Genomic DNA, 22,976 nt, shown 5'->3' on the forward strand with positions numbered 1-22,976 from the left:
TGACATATGGTCTTAGATAAGAGACTTACTACATTCAGTCATTGAAAAAGTAGACTTAATTATCCAGCATACAGAATTAGAGGGCTTGCTTTAATATGAAACATATGCTGGGATGCAGAGGCATCACATGGTTACTTTGTTTTGGAATTTCTTGTTACAGTTACCCTCACATTGGAATTAAACTCTAGAGTAAGGGTAAACTACAAAATTTCTCATTCATGTTGGCTCTTTGGTTGTTTCTTTTTCTCCTGTTTTCTAAGTGCATTTTAAAACATTCTGACAGACACACATCTTGCTTCAAACAAACTCCAGACCTTTCCAAAGCAGAATTGTACTTAAAAAAAAAAATGTAAAAACCACTTCAATTTACTGCAGAACATTTATGCTCAAATGCAGGACATTTTTTAAGTAGAGGTCCAGCTTTGTAACTGAGTTTGCCAGTCAGGTTAAATCAAGTCACAGGAGTCAGATTCCCCTTAGTTTTCAGAGTACATTTCAGATCACCCTGCATGTTCAACAAGAAAAGTGAGTAGAAGTTAAAACGACAGATTGTTCGCAGCAACATTAAGAATGCTGAATGCTGTAAAGCTTTTCATTTCAAGACTTGCAACCAGATAGTGTCTTCAGGCCATCACAGGGAGGACACTGCAAGGTACCAAGAGTCCCGCAAGGCACTCAAAGTGCCTGGGGGATCCCAGGGATCATATGCTCCAAGAGCAGCCTTCCAGAAGAGATGGGGTGTGCTTTGATACCCCCTGAGTTTCAGATACTGTTGAAACTGCCATTAAGTAGCATCAGCAGCCAAGAATTTTTTGGTTTCTTCCCTGTTCCACTATTCAGTCTGCTGTGTGGATCTTCAATTTCCACACTGATAAAGTAGCATGCCTCATCTCACACAGAGGTTAGCAGCTTCTTTAGTTCAAACTGTGGTGGAAAACTCAGAGTCCTTTTATCCTTAAGCAAACGGTTGCAAGCCTGGAGGTCACAAATGTGTCTGTTTTCCCAAATAAAAGAGACAACAGCTCCGGATTTCTCAATTTATTTTGGGACAATTGATTTAACTTAGTGGCAAGCACCATTGGCAAAATAGCTCCTAGAAATCCAATAATGGGAGCACTAAACCATTATGTGCCTCCCACTAGTAAGCTAAGCCTCTCAGGCCCTTAACCATTCAGTCCAGGCTTCAACCTGCCACCTGTACTATTCAGAGCAGAGAGGGTATTTAGAGTCAGATGAGCTGCTACAGAGCAGGACCTTACTCACTGCCAAGCAAAGCCTCTCTCCAGAGCTTCGACACAAACCACAGCACCCAGTTTGAAGCTTCCAGAATGGTCCCTGAGGAACACATCCAGAGAACCGGTCCTGAGCCCACATATCTCAGGCGCTCTAGGCAGAGCTAGAGGCCTCACTTTGGGCACTTGCACTAACTTGCGTAGGAGCAGTTGTGGATCTCTGGTCACTTCCATTCAGACCACCTGGCGGTTCTATGAAGTAATTAGTTTGATTTGCATAATACCTGCTCTGCAATATATCCTTGGACCTTTACTAGCTCGTTGACTTTCTCCTGTCCCCCATCAAACACTGCAGCCTTGTGGAGTCCATTCCTTGAGACTTTTTCTTTGCAAGAGGGAAGAAAGCAAAGGTGGTTCGGCTCCATCCAGTGGAGCTCCAAGTACAAGGTGCTTCAAAAAGATGGACCAAATTTCAAGGCAGCATATTTCACTATGGCAACATGTTACAATTACACATAAATTTACGAATGGTTTAATGAGTTATCAAGTTTTAGTAGCGTTTTTATAATCCTATGAAACTCCATACCCCATCCTTTCAAATGGTAACTGTTTTATTCATGGGCAGTTCATGGTTGCAGTGGTTTCCAATTGGATCCCTGTCTTTGAAACACCCTGTAGCGTGTTTGGCTTACTGACTGTATTTTCCCTTTCAAAACTAAACTGGAATACCATAGAGAACAGAACGCAGCACTCTTGCCTTGGGCTGTTCCACAGACATGCTGTTGGAGTTCTTTTGGATGTTCTGTACACCTGTGCAGGTGGCCAACGGATTTACCATACAAATGTGTTATAACCAGATCTAATCTGCTTTAATCCACGGAAGTACTGAGGAATGGCACATCCAGAGCACAAAACATGGACTGAACCTTTGCAATTAAGCCCAACATCCACAAACAGATAAGTGTTTCTAAATGGACAGCACTGTTTTGGCTGCCATATTTGGCACAGTTGCCAAAAAATCCCAAACTCCCCTGTTTACTGTCATTGGGAATGTTGAACTCCAGGTCTATTTTGCAGGGGAAGGCACTATGCTTTCCTCAGTTCAGCAGGTAGGAAGCAAGAAAAACTTTCCAAACAATGCTCAAAATGGGAATTTAACAGTCAACACGCTTCTGCTTCCTAAGGCTGTATCTCTAGACTTTGAAGTGGTGATTACTTTTAAAAAACCTCATTTTATACGCTTGCCAACAGATCTCCACATAGATTGCAAATTAACTAGCACAGAAAGCTGTAACTAGGGTCCTTGTTAGCACACAGTCATTTCCAGTACCTCTCTCCAGGTTCCTAGATTATTACTCAAGCACCTAACTAAATCCACCATCATAATTAAGCTCCTTCTTTTAACTTGAGACCCTATAAAATTCTGGTGTAGTTTATGTCAGCAATCTGTTTGTGCCTTATGTTCTGACTGAAGGACAGGTTTGGTTTTTCTAAGAATTTGTTATTTGAATTTTGTTTTTTGCAAACCAAACCCAGCAGTGTAAAGCATTTGGCTTCATTTTATCCTAGACCAAGCTTAGCTTTAGTCCTTCTTTGATTTTCAGTGTCAAACAGGGCAAAGACTGTCCTTCAGGATTATCAGAGCCAACAGATATTAGCTAGAGGAAGAGGAGGGAAGAGAAACAAAGTGCACACACCAAATCAGCACCTCTGTCTGTGTAGCGAGTCTGACTCTGGATCTCCCATTTTCCAGAAAAAGAGCACTCTAGCTTTTGGATCGCTAATGAGTGTCTAGAAGCAAACCCCAAAATATTTGATTTGGGTGAAAAATAGCCACAAAAAGAATGAAAATTTTATCAAAACCTACTGAACTGAAACTTCTTGTGCTCCCATACAAACTGCCCTAAATGCTTTCAAGTTCAGATTAGCACACTCCAAAAGAAGGTTCAAATACCTGCCAAGATATGGCATTGCTGAGTCCAGGGTGGCAGTTCAAAAGGTCACACATGAGCTTGCAGGTGCTTTCAGATTTCACATGAAGCAACTCTTTGTGATCCATACTGCAGGTCTCATAGCATCAACATTCACCCTGCTTCCTCTCAAACTTATTTAGGCTGCTCCTTGAGAAGTTCTTGTACAGCTGTGCAGGAGAGAAAGAGAGGAATAACATACAATTTTTTTTAAAAAGCTGGGTTTTGTCCCATATTAAAATGATGCTTCCAGTCAGTCACTGAAAATCTTTAGCCCTCGAATCTGGCTCATGCCAAACATGTTGTGTAGTCAGAAGGTAAAAATAGGAGCTATGGAAAAAGCAGCCTCCAGCGTATGCAAAGAGATCTCAGGGTACAGGTTTGGAGTTCAGTGCTGGGGTAAATAAAGGGTTTGCTTCTGCATCATCTCATTTTTGCCACTTCCCATATAGGAGGCAGCAGATGGAAAGTGATCTGGGCATTAAAATGCTACCTACGTCAGGATTTTAGGCTTTCATGCAGTGTCTCAGTTAATCAAAGTTTTGCTATAAAATTCAGGCGGCAATGCTCAAAGCCAAGTCAAGTCATAAAAAACGAGCTGATTAATTTCCCTCTAATTTGTATGATAATTAAAATTCCAACTTTTAATTCTGTTAATTGTCCTCCCACAAGGAGGTTGATTGGGCTTCGCTAATACATGCTGTGAAAATGCACTTCCCACAGGTCTGTCTTTGTTTCCTTTAAAATGTAAGGCTTTTACATAATTATCCCTTAACTTCTATAGATAAATGTAAGCTTATCTCTGGCCTGTTTTGACACAAGCCCCTGTGTAATTTAAGCTGTGTCCATAAATCAAATGCTGAAAGTCATTAGGTGTTTCATCAGAACATTGTGCCAGTGTGTGGTTCTCTGTGCCTTTTAATGAGCAATTAAACTTGCAAAAGATACAGGGGAAAAAAACCCCACAAACCTCAAGTAAAAAAAAATACACATCCATCCTCTCCTGGAAGTCAGATAGCTCTGAAATGAACTGGAAAAAGACAAAATATTTGATATGGTAGACATGCTGCTGTCTTTTCACCTGCTTTCCACAATCCCAACCAACAAACTGCATAGAAGAGCAGGCAGAGGAGAGGGGAGCAGGGCTGGCACCTGCTAAAGCTGCACTCAACCCATGAGCTTGTGCTTCTCTGATTAACTACAAAGTAAACTAATCCTTTTTTTGATACACCTTAACGAAAAATCTTACCAGTCCCTTGCTGTACAATACTTCTTTGTACACAGTAAAGTCCTGCCCTGCATGAATACAATATGACCACGCAAAGAACTAAAAAACCTCAAGAGTCATCTGTGGCCACAGTTCGCCTCTAGACACGTTCAGATGTCCAGTCTACAAACTAAAACTTGCAGGCTAACAAACAACAAGCACATTCTAAAAAATATCAGCACACTGGCTTCAATAAATGCTCCAAGGTCATAGTCCTAAGCAAAAAAAACCAAACTCCTGAATGTGAGAGTATTCAACAGATTTCAAGCTGGACAATCATATCCTTTTCCTCACAATTCTTCCTGGCCACAAAGTTACGATTATTTTCCATTTCATTTAGCACTGACTCAGTTGCATCACAAGTACAGATACATGAAGAACACAAAAAGTATTACACAAATACACCTTGTCCATCAGCAGAGTATTTGGGCAGTTATAACATGGGCTAAATCAAGAAATAACCTTACCAAACAGACCAGCATGTAAAAAAAAAACCTTATAGAACTAAAAGATTTTAATCAGTTCTTTTTTTGCATGGACAAGTATTGAGATGAGGCTAGTAAATTCATCTTCTGCAATCTAGCAGTTCTGCCTGGTATCAGCCTTCATACAGGCTCTTTCTGTTCCTCAGAATAAGAAATGATGACATGCCTTCTGGCCTTTCATGGGTTTGCATTTTTTTCTGCTTCCCTGGCTTATGCCTTGCAGTATATAAGTGGACACCACATCACACTGATACCACATCAAAAAGTCTCTGTAGCTGTCAGGATTTTCACTGTTGGGATAGATGCTTAAGGTTCCATTCACCAAGGGGACGCTGGCAGCTCCGGCACTGCCCTGTTCCCATTTAAACCCTCCAAGTGACAATTCCCGTATTTCAAATAGGCCCAACAGTGACGGTGGGACTGGGGTGAGAGGAAACAGCAGCCAGCACACAGCTCTCCCCTGTTCTCTTCAACCTCAGCACCACACACTGTTACACTGTGTAAGAAAACTAAACTTTTAGGTCCAGACTCCTTATCTGGGTCTTTTTCCATCTTCCAGAGCCATTCCTTTGACAAAGCAAAATCCATTAAATCTTGTTTTCCATAGAGAATCACACTTTCTATATAGCAATTTACCCTTCATTTAACATATTGTGTGGGTCAACAATACCAAGACAAAGCAAAAAGTAAAAGGGGGCAAGGAAGCTTTTGCATTTATTACCCTTTGACTCAAACTAATACAGGAATGTGCTAAGTGCATTACACTAATCATATAGCCCAAACCTTAGCAGATAAGACAAGAAAATCAATTGTAATTTCTTGGGCTGTTTTCTCATATATTCTCAACCTGTTAGCAGCCATTTCTTTTTTGAGAGCAGCCAATGAATATTTAATGTTGGAGTGTACTGCCAATTTTATCTGCCAGCTAATGAAAAAGCTGCTTGGTCATGGGTGTAAGAGAAGAGGTCTATTTTAGCCTGCGTGGCTGGCTGGCCGTAATCAGAAGTATGACAATTTTAAATTGGGAGATTAATGGATAATTTGGAATCACTGTCATTCTGACACAGCCAGTGACCTTTTCAAATTGACAGATAGCTCCATTTCACCCCAGCCACCTACAACAAGAGATTGTATCAAACAATTGGACCTAAATGCCAGGCTTAAAGGAGGCCAGGCATAGAGATGTGGCAGGGCAGTTTATAAATAAAATAGGGCTCCCACAGACTAATGAAATAGTTAGGAGGGCCATCCATCCAGCAGTTCAATTCTCACTTTTTAGCTACTGCAGCATTAGCAAAGTAAAACGGACTGATGGCCAAAAGAAGAATGCTCGGCACTATCTTCTCCAGCAAGGAAAACGGTACGGCTGAAACACCGAACCATCTAGGCCCTGTCTGAAATTATGTTATGAAAACATGTGAAATAGGTGAAAGAAAAATTCTGTGGATATCTGTACCCATCCTGTGATACTGGGCAGTACTGCTTCAGTAGTAACATACAGAGACACGTAAATCACTTGTGAGAAAAAGAAAATCAAAAACTAAATCAATAAATAAACAGAAAAACTAATTTCCTCCTAGAGACAAGATTTGATCAAGAAGCCTTAAATAATGCACCTGAGAAGTTATTGCTAAACAAAAAAATATTTTATGCAAAGTTGTGAGATCTGTTCCTCAATATGCTCTCTCCCCTCATCTTTCACAGTTTGATTCAGAGTATTAAAGTCTCATCTTACAACATGACTTCAGAAGTCTCGTTTATAAATAAGAAAGCCCAAGATAAGTTGTCTTTTGAAAAACTTGGCATGCCAGTGTGCATTAAGAACACACTAAGCGGAGAAATTTATTCAAAGGGTGTACTCTCACATTAATTTGGAATTGGATTTTATAAATCGTTTCTGTACATAAGGCTTTATTTTAGCTAGCAGAAGTTAGCTAGATGTGGATTAGCATTTCCTTTGAGTGCCACATCAGCTGTCACATAACACCATGTACTGATTTGTTTGTTTTCAGGAAGAGGAATGGCTGGCATGTCAGGCCAGCCAGCCCACCTTCCCAGCGATCGCTGCTGGAACATCTACATTTGCCTCCCAAGCTTCTCCAGCCTCTTACCCTTATTGTCACAAGTAGCCTCTGAGCAGTGATTTTAAATCACTGAAGACTTACCAGCCATTTTCCAAATTTGGTTTCCCACCGAACACTGCTCTTCAGGGGAAACCAAAGACTGCCCTGGAAGCAAGATGGGGATGTTGCAAAGGAATCTATCACTTTCCAGCTGATGGAAAAGGCTGTGTGAGGTGTGTGCACAGCAGCACCCACACTGACCAAAGGTCTCACAGTAACTCCAGGGTCAGCAGCGATCATCATCTGCTACAGCTCATTTCAGCTTGGGTCCTCAGATCATTAATATACTTGTGCCCAGCATTACTCCATCTCAGGTGCAGAAATAAGCTAAATGATCATAAGAAGGTAATGCAGACGTAAAATATCCCGTCCTTCCAGATGGGGAAAATATGCCAGCAAAGCTGCAATAAGATCAGCACATTTGAAAAATCAGCCTACTTAGTTATTAGTGCAAATATGGAATGAAGTGCCCATGCAGAAGCAACGCTTTCCCCCCCAAAAAAAAGGCTTAAAAAACGGATAATGCACTTATGAAACACAAATAACAAATTCCTAACTAGCTACATACCATTTCACCTGTCTGCTGCAGAACAGCCATCAAGTGTAATATCTACGAAATTTAGCCATAGAGAACAAGTGATGCACAGACAGTTTCACAATTAAATGTGCCAAGTCTACTCTAATGTATTTAGCAAGGTCATAATTATCCATTATTTGTGAGCACACCGAGAAATCCCAGCTAACACACTGGAAGACTTGTAGTTTTTCAGAACTGTCTTAGTATTTTCAAATTGCAGCATTATTTCTGGAAGTAGGAAATGTTTCATAGATAAATAAGGGAAAATATGGGGTAAATTCATCATAACATTGTGATAAATGAGTTACATATTCAACATGCACTAAATCTTGTAGGTAAACTAGGGATGAGTAAGTGCAGTAATTATTATGAGTAACAGAAATAGGAAAACTCCATGGTTTTGATCAAGTGATAAGCTCTCCAGTACACAGTAGTAATCAGAAAGTTATGCTGGACTGACACTGTGCTAGATCTCAAAATAAAACAAATCCCACAGAAGAACTAGCACAAAAAACGCTCAGATCCAATGCAGTGGGCATTGCAGCTGTCAGAATTAAACAGAAATCACTGTGTTGTGTCTCACTGATTCCATCCCGCCTGTGCACCCGAGAACAGAACTGACACCAGCCATCCATAGAAGGTCTGAAGCAAAACAACTGAGTCTGTCATTTCAATACTTGCATTTAAATGCCACTTCTCAGTAAATGTAAGACAGATAATTCTGAAATTGGAAACGGTTCAAACTGATGATTTTCTTTTTACTCCATGACTAAAAGCAGGGAATTATTTTCACTGCAAAACCAAGGAGGAGTACTTGTGGCACTCCAACGTTGTGCCACTAGAAGCATTAATTCAAAGTCACGCAACTAGAAAATAGGCCACTACAGCCAAACCGCTTCTTTTAGAAACAGAATGAAGACAGTTGGCTGCTAGCAGGTTACAGAATCACACTTTTAATTCTATATTATTGAGACTGGAAATTGTCTCTTTTCCTGTGTAACTGAGTAAAGCATTTTTGAAATGTCAACTTGTCCTGGTTCTGTTAAAAACAAGTTTCTCTTTCAGTGAATGTTGCCTGTCAGCTAAAGCCTTCACATTAACTGCATTTTCCTGGAGAACCAGACACATGTTTTGGTAAACCTAGCAATGGAATGCAAACTTATTGATAAGCATGGATGGACGTCTCGCGAGAGGGGCGATGAGAAACAAGTAACCAAGAAACTGACCAACAGTGTATAACATTCCATTCATGTGAATACTTCATATAAAAGTGGGAGATCACGAGGATCTCGTCCCTTTGCCCTTTTGCCTTTGCTTTTTCCCTTCTGCTTATGGCCGACATTAGGAGAGGACCTTGCTAGTCATCCCTGAGAACTGAGGCCAGTGAGAGACTGAATCCAGCTCCGGTTGGCTGCAGAGTCTAATCTAGGACTTTGGTGGCCGGCTCTGCAGTTGCTGAGACTTTCAAGATTGGTTTTGTATTATTTTGTATTATTTTCTCTATTCTTATTAGTAGCATTAGTAAAACATTGTTAACTTTTCCAACTCTCTTCTCTCTGTCCTTCTTTTCCTCCCGATTGCCTGTCCTGAGTGGGAAGGGGGGAGAAGGAGGGGCAAAAGGGGGAAGTGGGGGGGGAGAGGGGGTTAACAATACATCTGCCAGGGTTTTGTCACCCCGCAATCTTAACCCTCGACACAACTGAAGTAACACCTGAAATAATCTGGCACCCCATTTACATCACAATTTTGCAGAATAGATCTACGGCATAGAATGACTTCAGTTTTGTAATGATTTTTTGAATTTGATGGCCTCTGAAAATAATCCCGTCTCAAGTAGGCTGGAAGTCTGATTTGCTATTACTGGAGTACCAAAACAGGTTTTGAAGAGGAAAAACTGGAACAAATCTTCCAGGTCAGACAGATTCCACTGTATTTACAAAAGAAAAAGGGAAAAGTAAAAAAGAACAAACAAGAGACCCAAGCAAGAAACTCTAAACAACCAACAACCCCACACTAGAGAATGTTGGTCAAGTTGTCTGGTACCTACCAGGCTCCATCCCTCGCCCAAGTGCTTGGTGACACAGATCAACTATATATTTTGCAAAAACACTGCCTGGAATTTTAAATTGGGCATCTAAAATTAGAGGCAGCTTGAATATCCTGTCTAAAATGGACTAAATCAGCACACTATCAAATTAGTCACTGCCAAATTTAACAACTTCAGCTGAAGTACCCCGTGAAAACAGCACTACATGAACTCATGTCATAGCGGGTTAATTCCATGTTGTCTCCTCGAGGGAGGAGTGAACAGGGCTATGCCAAAGTTCGCTGTGATGATGGCAACTACATATTGTCTATTGTGACCCACTCCTGCAGGCACATTATCTCTGCACTGGTATCCTGGAAAATGCCGTGTTCAAAGTGACTGTTTGATGTTGCCCTTTTACTTTTAAGTGCCATATTAGCATGCAGCAACTCTTCTCCACAAGTCCACATCTGAAAGGTGTGTTTCTTTTCCTTTCCAGTACCTCGATGTAAAGGAATAGGGATGCGAAAAGTATCATGTTGCTAATCAAGCAGATGCTTTCACACCCTGGGCACACTACTTCGTGATGTCAGTACAATTCCTCAGACAGTAAAAAATGATTTTAAGAACAGATTAAAATAATGGAGCCAGATGTAAAATTAATTCCACTGGAAAAGCACTTTGGAGATTTCGTACACATGTTGAAGTGCAGCAGCATTTTTAAAGATACAAAACAACACAAGGAGAAGTTAATTTTTGGCTTTTTTGTAATTTTTGGAAGCAGAGAAGAATGAGATTCTTTTCAGATCTCACTTTTCATGAAATGTTACCAGCATTTTTAGCTATTAATTTGAACCCCATCAGTTACCATTCCAAGGGAAGCCAATCGCGGATCTACTCATCTTAATGTTCCGGAGTTATGAATTATAGCAAAACAATTTACTTCATAAGAAAGAGAGCAACTTGTTAAGTCTTAGAGCACAATGTTCTCCTAGAGAACTAAAAAATGTGATACTATTTCACTTACACAAAAACACAAAAAACCCCAATGAAATTAAAAACATTTCAAAAAGATTTTTTTTCCCTTTTGATATTTAATGGGTATTTTTATTGCCACACAATATAAGTCACTCTCTGAATACATCTGACAGGGTATTCCTTTCTATGTTGATAGAAGATAACATTCTGAATTAGAAATCACAAAAAAATGAAGGTTTTCAGCACTTTTGTGTAGCATTTCAGCATAATATTCCAAAACCAGCCTTTTTTTTTTTCCTTATGGCAAAATGATGATCTTTTTAAGGATCCTGTACAAGCCTCAATTTACTGACAAATCAGGAAGCCCTGACTGTTTCAGACACTATCTTATTGGGTCTAAAATTCAGCCCTCAGATGAAGTTCTGGAAAGCAACTGAAAAAACAAACAAAAAACAAACCAAACCAAACACAGACAGACACAAAACCTCCTGACTTTCATTGTGAAAGGTAAATGAGAAATGAGGCAGCAATAAGCCTGCACAAGATGGGACCTCCCGGCTCTTCAGGAGAGTGGAACGTGTCCTGCCCAGGAGGGGCTGCTGTGCTGGGAGGCAATAAAGAGAACCCAGCTGAGCACCAGTAAATTCACACCCGCTTTCCCCTGGTCACTACAGGCTTCATGTAACAACTTGCTTTAGAATTCAAAACTTCCATAGATAAGAAGAAACACAACTCAGCAATTAACTCTTTTCCTACTATACTTATAATTTAATTAGCATTTTACAAGGATTGTTAGTTAAGATCAAGAAACATCTTTCTGCTTCTCTGAAAATGAACTTATTCTTTCATGTGGGATTTGGAAACACGAGCAAATCCCTAAGCATTTTCAGTTGCAATCCCTAAGTGCGAAGCCAACCACACCAGGGCTCCCTCCCAGCCTGGCAATCAGCTTAGTGTCCTGGTGCCTTGAGTCAAAACCCGAATCAAGCCAGAAGCACATCAGATCCTAATTTCGGCTGGCGTTTTGCAAGACTTGGCTAAGTCATTTGACCTCGTCATGCCTCACAACACAGCTTGAAAGATTCTTGGAAAGCCAGTGATTCAATGTGAAGCAGATGCTTCACATAAACAGATTTTTCCTGGGTAGGTATGTGTGCCCATTAAGAATCATTCACTGAGAGACTATACTGGTGGGAAACAACTTCGTAAGCTCTAAAGCCAAGGTACAAGATTTCACATTCTGCCACAGTAATTAAAAAAACCAAATCACTCTGGCTAGGCAGATTTATTAGTTTCAATAATTATGATTGCATCATTTTTCTACAGTAGCTATTACATATGTAAAATAACTTCAGAATTTTTGATGAAAACTATGTCCACGCCATCACACAACACAATTCCTACTAAAGTCAACAGGCTTTACTCTCAAAAAATCCCTCTTATTTTGGCCATATTTTATTTTTCTCCTGAGATATGCATGTTTGCAATTCCAGGACACTTTACTCTCTATTTAAAATATTCTCCAATGGAAGTCCTCTTAAAGCAATCCAGAAGCATGGCTGTTCTTGACCACTATAGAGAACACATCTAGCAAAGAGGGAAAGATGTAAAAAAATATATTAATGGAAATAAATTGAGAGCACTGAGTCTTAATGCATATAACAGGTTTTAAGCTACATGGAAAATGGATTGACAGAGAAATAAGGCTGTCCACTAGGAATCAAGGATGAAGGTAGTAAAGGCCAAATCAAATTGAGCCCAACTGCTGGCTGATGCTGTGTGCCCTTTCACAACACATAATAGCAGCCCTGGTGGTAAGTGGGAACCCTCTCTTCACACTTCTTGCTAAAGGGCTTCCCACAATTCATAGAAACACAGAAGACGGGCAGTTTGGTGGCATTTATTGGAGCAGAGCTCCTAGCAAAGACCCCTCTCCAGGTGGAGTGAAAATGGGATGGGTATATACCCCATTTAGCTGGAATATGCATCAAATCTGACCTATAAAATTACACAAAAGCCACTTTGGGAACTTGAAGATGTGAAGCAAAAAAAATCCTACCAAAACAAAAACAACAACAATGAAACAAAAAACCCAAAACAACAACAACAAAAACCCACCCAAAACCACACACAAAAAACCCAAAACCACACACTACTCTGAAAACAAGACACCAAATAGTCATCAATTCAAAAATACCAAGAGTGGAGCATCCAAATAGTTTTGTGGTTTGGCCTTTACATTCCTGGCTACTTGTAGCAGCATTGTTGATCTCCAAGCGAAGAGGAATTTTCCAAATGCGTTCCAGAGCAGAAGAGCAGCAGCAGCAGGCGCCTGCCCTCTCCTGCATCACCCCGTGCCGGAAAGCTGCCCTAGACCTGGGGAACGAACCCTCACCTGACTGTGCTTCACTGTCTGTCATTACAGACACAGAGTTTATTAATCAAAAGCTTCTGGCAAACTGTGCAGCTTTTCACAGCACAGATTAATCGGCTTTAGCCTGGTCACAGCACTACTATCTGCAAAATCAAGATTGTCGTGTTTAATCAAAAATACAAATACATTAGGTGTATAGTCATCTTGTAATCTAAGATTTAGCAGAACCAAACAATTTAAAAAACAAAACTAACCATACACTGAACAGAATGCATCAGCTCCCAATAAAACACAGTGCCCAACTCCTACTGTCAGAACTAGTTGAACTAGTTGTTATTGTGTTCTTTAGAAAATAAGTAAATCAGACAAATCATTACATTACCCCAGTTATTTTTAAAATATTATTTTTAGCACAGGACTTGAAGCTTATTGGAGGAGGTCAGGAATGATGCTGCCTCTGACAACTCACTGTTTCCTCCCCCTGCCTTTAGTTCTAATTACCAGTTGAGGAAGAATTCAGGCTAAATTTATTATAACGATGCCCACTAGAGAATTCCCTCCTCTGACTCATGAGCAATGCCTGCACTCATTCCCCTCTTCATGCAAACGTAAGTCCAAAAATAGACCAAAACACACTCCATGGATTGGAGACTCTGCCCCAGGAGCCTCATGCCACACTAATGAAATCAATGGGAAACTCACCACTAAGTTCAAACCAATCTAAGATCAAGCACAGAATTATCTTCTAAGATTTCATACATATAAGCTTGCAGAAGATCTGAAATTGCTTTACAGCCTTCAATAAATTAAGCCCAACATTGTTCCTATGAAGGCAGAAGGATTCTAAAATGTTTTTCAAAGGAAGCTATTTATTTGCTACCTAATTGTGCATGAGAACTTTGCTTCATTTTTTTCCCCCATAATCTACATCTGTCACAATATGATTGTGACAAAGCGGTTTCCAAAAGATCAGGCTCAAATTTTCTAACACTGTGGCCTGTATAACTATAGATGTCAACCTAGAAGAAAAATCAATGGTCACACATGGAAATGCAATTGTTTCTGACTTCACCAAATCATCCACAAAAACATTTACAGCAGACAGGGCAGTTACTATGCTCTCTGCAGAGTTCATTTTTCCTTCTGCTACAACAGAATTTGTCCTTGTTACTTTGTATTTGCGTTGCAGCAAACTCAAGACTACCTGGTTTTATGTTTGGTTTTGTTGTGGGTTTTTCTTGTGGTGTTTGTTTTTTCCTCCCCTAATGTACACCTCTCCATCCTTTAACCAACTGTCATGGCACCGCAATGATTTGGGGTCATTCCGTACATTCTCATGCTAATAAGATACACAGTTCATAATCTCATGAAATAACATTTGACACTCAATTTATAAGCCCCAAATAGGATGTTTAATAGTAGATATTATCCATCAGTCCCATTTTACATCATACCCGTCATTAACTATTATTGCAAATAATCTAGTGGAATAGTGGAAGCGCCATGGAAAATTACAGATACAAGATACAGATACAAGTTTAGTAAAGCAGATCATGATCCAATTCCTTTAACCAAGATAAAAGCTTTTCACATAATCTACATAGGCTTTGCTTCCTTGGTCACCTAGACTAGGAAAGAATTAAGGTAGAAATCATATTTCAAGTGTAAGAAATGATCCACCTTGAAACTGAGGCAATTGCCAAGGAGCCATTTACTAATACTATGAGAGCAGATGTTAGAGTATAACACATGTTACAGGGCTACAAACAAAAAAGTAAAATTCTGAAGTATTCAGCCAGATGCTGCTTGCTCTCAGTTTATTTTTTTATAACTTCATGATAGGTTGTTCCTTTTCAAAACAGAATTAAGAGACCTGCCTTGTTACTAATGTCCGTAGTGCCAGTGGGAAATTTGGTGCTTAAATTTTTGTCCAACACTTGGCAGTGCTTTGAAAGCTTCAGTGAAATCCTTTCACACCACCTTTGGGAACACACCTGAACCTGTTGGGCCCTGAAAATACAAGGTATCTGGCAACAAAAATATCAAGGAGAGCCCAAAAAGACATGGAGCCATCAGGTGCTGCTTGTGAAAACGGGTAAATATCTTCAACAGCATGGACAACAGCACAGAGCGAACCGTCGGCATGTGCATGGACTAGACAGAGCTAGAGGGATGGCTCATGGACTGACTGCAGATCAGCAGAGCCCTGACAAACAAGGACAACAGGCTGATATGCATCACACACTTCAAAGTCAAATGCAAAAAGCTGAGCTTAAGACACAACCTCATGTACTGCCCCAGGTTAGGTAACAACAGTGGCAGTGGCCAGGTAACAGCAGTGGCCAGGTAACAGCAGTGGCCAGGTAACAGCAGTGCAGAGAAGGACTTGCAGACAATCTGTTGAGCCAACACTCAAACCATACGCAACCCAAAAAAATTCCTCCATAAAACATCATACTAATGCATTTTTTAATTAAGCAGCATCATATTTAGCAGATAGTGAGTGGGTTGCCAGGTCACTGGATGCAGCAAAAGTTTCCAGCAGCAAACAAGGTTTTGCTGTGGATAAATAACTATCACCAAAAGTCAGCAAAATCTCATAATTTTATTCTGTTTCATGTAAAACTAAAGGCAAAACCTGGCTTTTTGCTTACCTTCTGGAATCCCTTGCATACAGCTCCTAGACAATACTCCCAACAAGACAAGAAATATCCTGCTTCAGGAAAGTAAAAGAGGCTTTTCTTATTGAAACCATGCTATTGTTTGCTTCAATAACCCACCCTGGCAGCCCCTCTACCATCTCTCAGTCAATACCAGAACAGGAGTTTTAACCTCAACTAACCAAAGCTCTTCTACCTTTCAAACCCGTAAAACACCAGCTCAGCAGTAGCAGCCCAAGATGATCATGGGCAGCGAGCTCCCAGCCCAGGTGTCACACTTAGTTCAGCAATTTTTGGAGCAATCTGCAACCTTTCCAAAATAAAGGCTTGGAACTTCTTAAAGCTGGAATTTCCAGATTAGGGAAAAAAAAAAATGGGGGGGGGATGGAAGCCAAATCAGCTTTTTTTTTTTTACCACCTCAGAAAAAATTACACTAATCATGACATTGTTTCAAATAATAAATGAAACACTGTAGAAATTAATAGGAAACCTAGGCGCATGTGCATATTTCACATTTTCCATTTGTTACACAGAAGGAAAAAAGAATGACAGTATTTCAACCTCTGTACAGAAGAGTGCATACTCTAGTGGCCAGATTTTGAACAACTACTATCTGATAACCTAAAAGAAACACTACCTTATTTGGATAAACGGACAAAAATTCAACGTCACAATCTTAAATTAAGCCATGTGCATCAGAATGACATCTGAATAGGATTAAAGAGAGCTAAAGTGCAGAGAGCTGATTTATATCAACTCAAGAAATCACCAAGTCCATTACAGTCATAAGACACACCATCATGTACTAGAAAAAAATGTGCATAATTTAGCAGCTATATATTTTGAAGGCACGCCTTCCTATGCCATTTTACGCAACTACAGAAAGTAACAGTTTTGAACACACATACTACACCAGAAATACATGAAGAACGGGATAAGCAAATTAAACAAAAAAACCCCACAAACAACAGAATGAAGCAACTTAGTGTGCCTGTTAACTTGAAAGCCTCAATTCATCAGAGAAAGAAGGATGACCAGCTTTCACTCCAAGGGTCCCTAATGCCCCAGTGCAAGAAAAACTGGGGCAGTTAAGACTCAGCAGAAATAACAGTCAACTGCACATAAATTCAAGAGGTGAGAACACTAGATTTAGGTTGAAGTATTTCAGCTGCAGGGTAGAGAGAAGGATGTGTTTAGTCTGGAGGCAGGGAACATCACTTTTTGGTTCCACAGTGTCTTTTATCCTTATATTGATAGGGAATGTAAAAAACACTGAAAGACCTGGCCTTTTTGTCTTCTGTTCAGAGATAAGCCGAGACCACTGCTTTGGATCACCTTGTCTGAGCTTACACAAAACAGAGACCACAGCACTTGCCCAAATTACTTTTTGTTTAAACTCAAATTCATTGCCAGATTCTGCATTTTACAGCTACCAATTAACATCATGTCAAAATTTCTAAGACATTAATTGGCTATCAGGTTTGGGGTTTTTTTTGCAGTAGTATGTAACAATAAGAAGTTTAAGCCTAACTGAAATGCATTTTACTATGAATTAGTTGAATACAGCACTGCTGATGAAGCTTTCCGATACTCACTAGAGGAGAAGCAAGCTTCTATTTCTGTAAGAAGCATTTTGTTCAAATGATCCCTGCCAGGTTCTGCAACATTTCAGGTCATGTGCCAGCAGGGAGTACAGGCTTAGGGAAAAAGCAGCAGTCCTGCGGCTGGGGAGGTCTCTCCCTGGCTAAGTCAGTAGGAACTACATATACTCAAAAAGAAAGTGCCCTGGATAACAGGGCTGCTCTTCAGCATTGTCAGTTATTTTCTGTATTTACCTGCAGCTATAAACACTTGAAAAATGCCTGCAAAATGATAGTAGGGGCTGATTTCCATGGAAAACATCAGCTCTGTTTCTTAATGGAGATTCTCTCTTGACGCCGCCCAGAATAGGAAGCTGGTACCTTGCACTCAGATGTGGCAGTTCTGGCCGCAGTTCCACGGCTGGTGACAGATTGTCCTCCTGTGAAACTCCACACAACTCGGTGACTTGTACACTCTTCCTCATTGCTCCTCTCAGTATCTCATGTCTTTAGCCAGGAGACTGTGTCACTGGGTTCCTAAAGCACCTGTGATCTACCACAGTACAAAGACACACATTCCATTCTCTGCACAGTTTCCTTCATTTGGTAGAGTCATCTCTTTATAATAGATAAAGTATGACATGTTATCATGACTTGTCAATAACAACCAGTCAATACAGTGTGTTCTTGCCTGAATGCTGAAGCACTATGTTGCACTTATATGTTAAGCTTTCTATTTTCAAAGTCAAATTGGGAAATGAATTTCAGGTCTACTGAATAATGTGATCTGTGGGATATATCCTTTAAATAGTTATTGCATTGATTTCTCAGCATAACAAGTATCTTTCAGTTTGAGGAAGCCCCAGTAGGTAAGAAGGCAGCTCCCCACTTCTCCCAGCACCACAACTCATACTTGGAAAATCACACATGAAAATTCATTACTGCAGGTTTCCACCGATTCTGTCACTCAAGAAGTGAAGCCTGAACCATGCCCTGCAATCAGCCTTGTCCTTTTAGTCTTCCTGTAAAGATTTACTGCATTATTTTTTTCATTGTATCCTTCTGTTGTCAATATTGTAACAGAATTCAGCAGCAGAGTGCACATCACATATCAAACTCTCCTTCCAGTTTGGGATTAGATGTCCTTAAAACGTTATACTTTCACTACTGGAAATACATCATGTTCCAGTTGTGCCCAATGAAATGCTACATAAACATAGAGAAGATTGATGGAAATCCAGCACTAACAAAGTCCAAAAGAACAAATAAATGATCTTCATATTTGGCTGGAAAAAAATTCTCAGGAGAGGAGACTTGAACTGTCATTCTTGGTTGATCTTAGATTTCTTATATTCCAGTGTTATTCCCATACCAAATAAACATATTTTAGCACACTTAACCACACATCAGGATAATAACTTCATCTCACTTTTTTCTGAATAGGAAAATCAAGTTTTCTTCAACTCAAAAAAATGCTTTTGTCCCCCTCCTTTCCTATTTGGCAAAGATCAGGCCTACCAAACCAACTTTACATTAATTTTGCTGCCTCAAGACATCCCCAGGCTTCTTGCTACTTCAGACACTAGGTTCAGAGAATCACTTGGAACCAGAACTCTAAACATTAATACTGCAGAATTGACTATCAGCTGAACTGAGGGGCTGACTGATTAAGAGCAATATGGAAGAATCTAAATTAACCCAAGTAAACACATTATATGTATATCTGTGTTTGTGCAGGGTGAAATAACTAAGCTTTCCCTGAACTTTTCCCTGAACTCAGTTACCTACAGGGTCTTTGGTTTCAGATTTTTCCACACCCAGCTGGCAAAAATCCCTCATTTGCAAACTCAAAGCTGAATTGATACACTTGAGCTCACTTTGTGCCATATGGTTCAGTTTCTCAAGTTTGGTCTTCTGTGCACAGAGTCTGAGTGGGGGGTTTGCTATTCTTAGCACTTGTGCCTGACAAAAAGCTTGTTTTCTGCAGAGTTGTAGCAGAAAGATCCCAAAAAAGCTCCAAGACCACCAGATTACAAGTTCTGCAGCGTGCACTGCTCTGATGGCTTTGAGCTCAAAAGCGCAGCTCAGGCTGGTAGTGCACGTGTTGTGTTGACCCAGGGCTCCACACATGCACTGAAATGAGCTCTTGCTTCTCCTTGGCAACAATAATCTAATAAAAAAAGACACAGTGTCTTATAAACAGATTGTTACACTTTTGAAGAAGTCCCCAAGGGCCAGGAAATTTGACCCAGATTGACATTTCCAGGCATATCAAATTTTAAAATACATTATCTAGCATCTCTATCGAAATACGTATCACTTGCTTACACAAACCGCATGTCACCTCAGCCGTTTCACAGTATTCTGAACTGGCCAGTGGCAGGGTGACAAGGGGCAACTTGAAATAAGGTTGCACTGTGGTTGCTAACAGGAAAACAGAATGAATTTACATATTTTTAAAGCAGATTCAACTGCTGTATTTGTTCCCTATTTGTATAAAATCACCTATACAAATAAAAAATAAGCTTACAAAAAGAAAAAATTATTTAGAGGGATATTACAAAATTAGAAGTGCTATAAAAGAATAGGGATCAATTTTTCAGTCTGTCCCAAAGCAAGAGAAGGAGGTCATCAAATGAAGCTGCATGCTACAAGCTAAAATTAACAAATGAGAGGAACATTCAGACAACATACAATCCATCTTAGATAAAAATCACATTAGTCTAACCTATCTCAACCATTCATTTTTGGGCTTTCAGCTAATTACACTAGTGCAAGATCATTAAGTTAATTAGGTTTAGAAGACCAAGAGCATCTCACTTCCAGATCAATCTGATTAATCCACATTGAATACCTTTAGGGATCATCGTTTTGTTCACGAGGATGATCGTCCTTGGCCAGTGCAGGATCTTTCCACAAACCATTCTTTCCCTAGCCACCATTCAATATTGCTTTCTTCCACAAACAAAATATTCATAAACTGCAATTAGATACTGTGACTCATGACCTAGTGATGTTATTTTTTCAACTTCTGGGAGTTTCTAAAACAGTAAATTTCCCAACTTGCTCATCACATTTGCTTTGATTAGACCTGCAATTTAGGAACAGAGCCCAGAATCTCTCCCTCCCATGTCTCAGCAAGGTCTGATACCTTCCTGGTTTATGGCATTATGCCCTCTTTAAAACAACTGAAAACTGCAGAGCTGCCAAATTGCCTTCTCACATGATGAGCTCAGCTCCAAATCTGTCCTCCACCATACCCAGCTCTTAATGTTACTGATCAGAGGTTTCTCTCCTCTCTCCTGCTGTTGCAAATACATTTCAGATGTTTTTTCCCTACAAAAGTGTTCGCTGTAGAAGAAAATACAAATGAAACTTTCCACCTCAAATTTGTAAATATCAGAGACACTTATAACAATATGGTAGAAAAGTATATTTTGGATAAGAGAGGTTCCTTGCATTTCACTTCAGATAACTATTTGTAATTTCTAGTTCATTTTACAGATCGCTTCATGTTCTGCAGTTGCAAAACACAGCCGTGCAATTATTACACTGCAGAATCTAAAAATCCAGCTGTACCCACCAAGACCCAGCTGTCAAGACATGTTTAGAAGGAACTATTGGAATTAATGGAGTTGCACACTTAAATACTGCAATGAAACTGGGGTCAAATTTCAGACAAGAATTAATACAACAGAGAAGCTAAAACCACTCAAGAGGAAAGTTCTCCACAGCTTTGGCTTCACTGCCACAGTGCTGTGACCCTTGGGATGTTATCAATGCTTGAGAATGTCGGGGTAAGTCTCATTACAGAGCAATCTGCATGAAATTCAGTGACCTGTGATACCAAGTAGATCAGACTAGACAATCTGATTATGTCTTCTGTAAACCCTCTAAGAGAGATGGATTAGATCCTCCGGTGAAAGATGTGACAGGGCCCCCCACTGCTCTTAGACCAGAGGTCTCGCCATCAGCGCTTCCCAGACATAAATGAAAGCCAAACTCTCAGTCGTCCCTGCAAGTTGCCAATATTATTTTCTTCTTGAACAGTAAGCACCAGAAAGAAACTTGGAATTTCTGTTCTTCGTAATTCTGCTGGAATCAAGTGGAAAAGATCAGAATTTGTGTTATTGGGAATTCAGGTACAAATCAGCAAAGGTGGGATACTCCACTTGGCAGAGTGCCCTTGAATTAAAGGGAATCTGTAAAAGGAGTTGCTCTCAGTACAAGTTATTCAGGTTTGTCCCCCTAATTCTGCACTGCCAGGAACAAGATAAAGACACATTTTGCTTCTCAGTTAATGTATGGTGCTAGTGATCCTTGACTCTCCCATCATCAAGTTTCTTATTCATCATAAACAGAAGTTCCTATATGCAGCCCTATTTTTATTGTAAGCAACATAAAAGAGTCTTGTAAGAGAGTCTCCTGGCAAATGGAAAATGGTGGAAGGACATTTACTACATTTGGCAAAAAGTATAGGGTGTGTTACTATACAGATATGATTTCAAGTACATTCAAAGCAGAAAGAGATAGGCCAGTGCACTAAAAGGTTGAAAGGACAATGAAGTATGAAAGATCCACAGAGCAGAAGCTGTGAATTACAACAGCCACCTAGTTTTAAAACACTTATTGAAAGAATTGCCTGAGTTTTCTAGGATACTCTAAAAATTAAACCTCAGCAAAACAAGACAACCTGTATTTCTATGAGACAGAACAACTGTCCTGTTCCACTTAGATTTCCTCCTTTTTAGAAAAAAAATATAGAAAAGAAAGCTGTTGGAATCAGGCCAGTTTACTACTAGAAATCCAAGTCTGCAGACACCAGTTACCTGCAGAGGATGGAGGACGCTCCACTGGGCAGTGGACCTTGGAGACAGCAACCACTGCTCCAGACAGAAGACAAACTGCTGCTAGAACCAAATAAAGCTGAAAACGAATATGAAGAAAATAAAGTGTTTCACAGGGAAATCCACAGTAAAGGGAGGCTCCAGAGACAAAATTCCTGCTGCAGCCTTGTTTCAACAGATTATAACTGTACAGACCTGACAAGAATGGGGACCCACCAAAGCTGTTCCCGCAAGCAACCCGTGTGGATTCCGCTACTTTTAATGGCGCAGTTCAGAGCTCACAGTTCACCTTGTCTGAAACAACGTGACTGAAGGCAATAAAGAATAGTTTTACAGACACTACCTGACTGCAGCATCCCTCAGATCTCATTTTAGCTTGCTTACAAGGATTGGCGATCAAACCTATTTCTCCTACCTGTGCAGTTCTAAGGTTGGGTAATCAGTTAACAGTGCAAAGACAACAACATGGCAACATTTTTCATAGGGTGGGCAACATGGAACATTTTTTCTCTGTGACCAAGTTAAACATGCACAATTTTGTTTTTGGTAGCAAAAGAGAAAAGGGAAAACTGTCCTAACTAGATGAATAATGCATCCCAGCTGGCTGGGCCTATGCTGGTGTACTTTGCCAAGTGTGGTCAGGCGTCAGTCACACTCGTGCTGTGAGTCACCACAAGCCAACCTTTCTCAAGAAGAAGCTCTTCAGGCCTGTGTCAAGCAGCAGAATTTATCAGTATGAGTATAGCTGTGCTCTTAAGTTCTTACTTCATCAACTCAGACCACTTGTCCCAGGCTCACCAGGAATCAAACCAGGCCTCCACACACAAAAGGAGCAGCACAAAACTCCTCTGACTAT

This window comes from Streptopelia decaocto (assembly GCF_964273445.1).
Source record: "Streptopelia decaocto genome assembly, chromosome: 6".
In the NCBI taxonomy this organism is placed as follows: Eukaryota; Metazoa; Chordata; class Aves; order Columbiformes; family Columbidae; genus Streptopelia; species Streptopelia decaocto.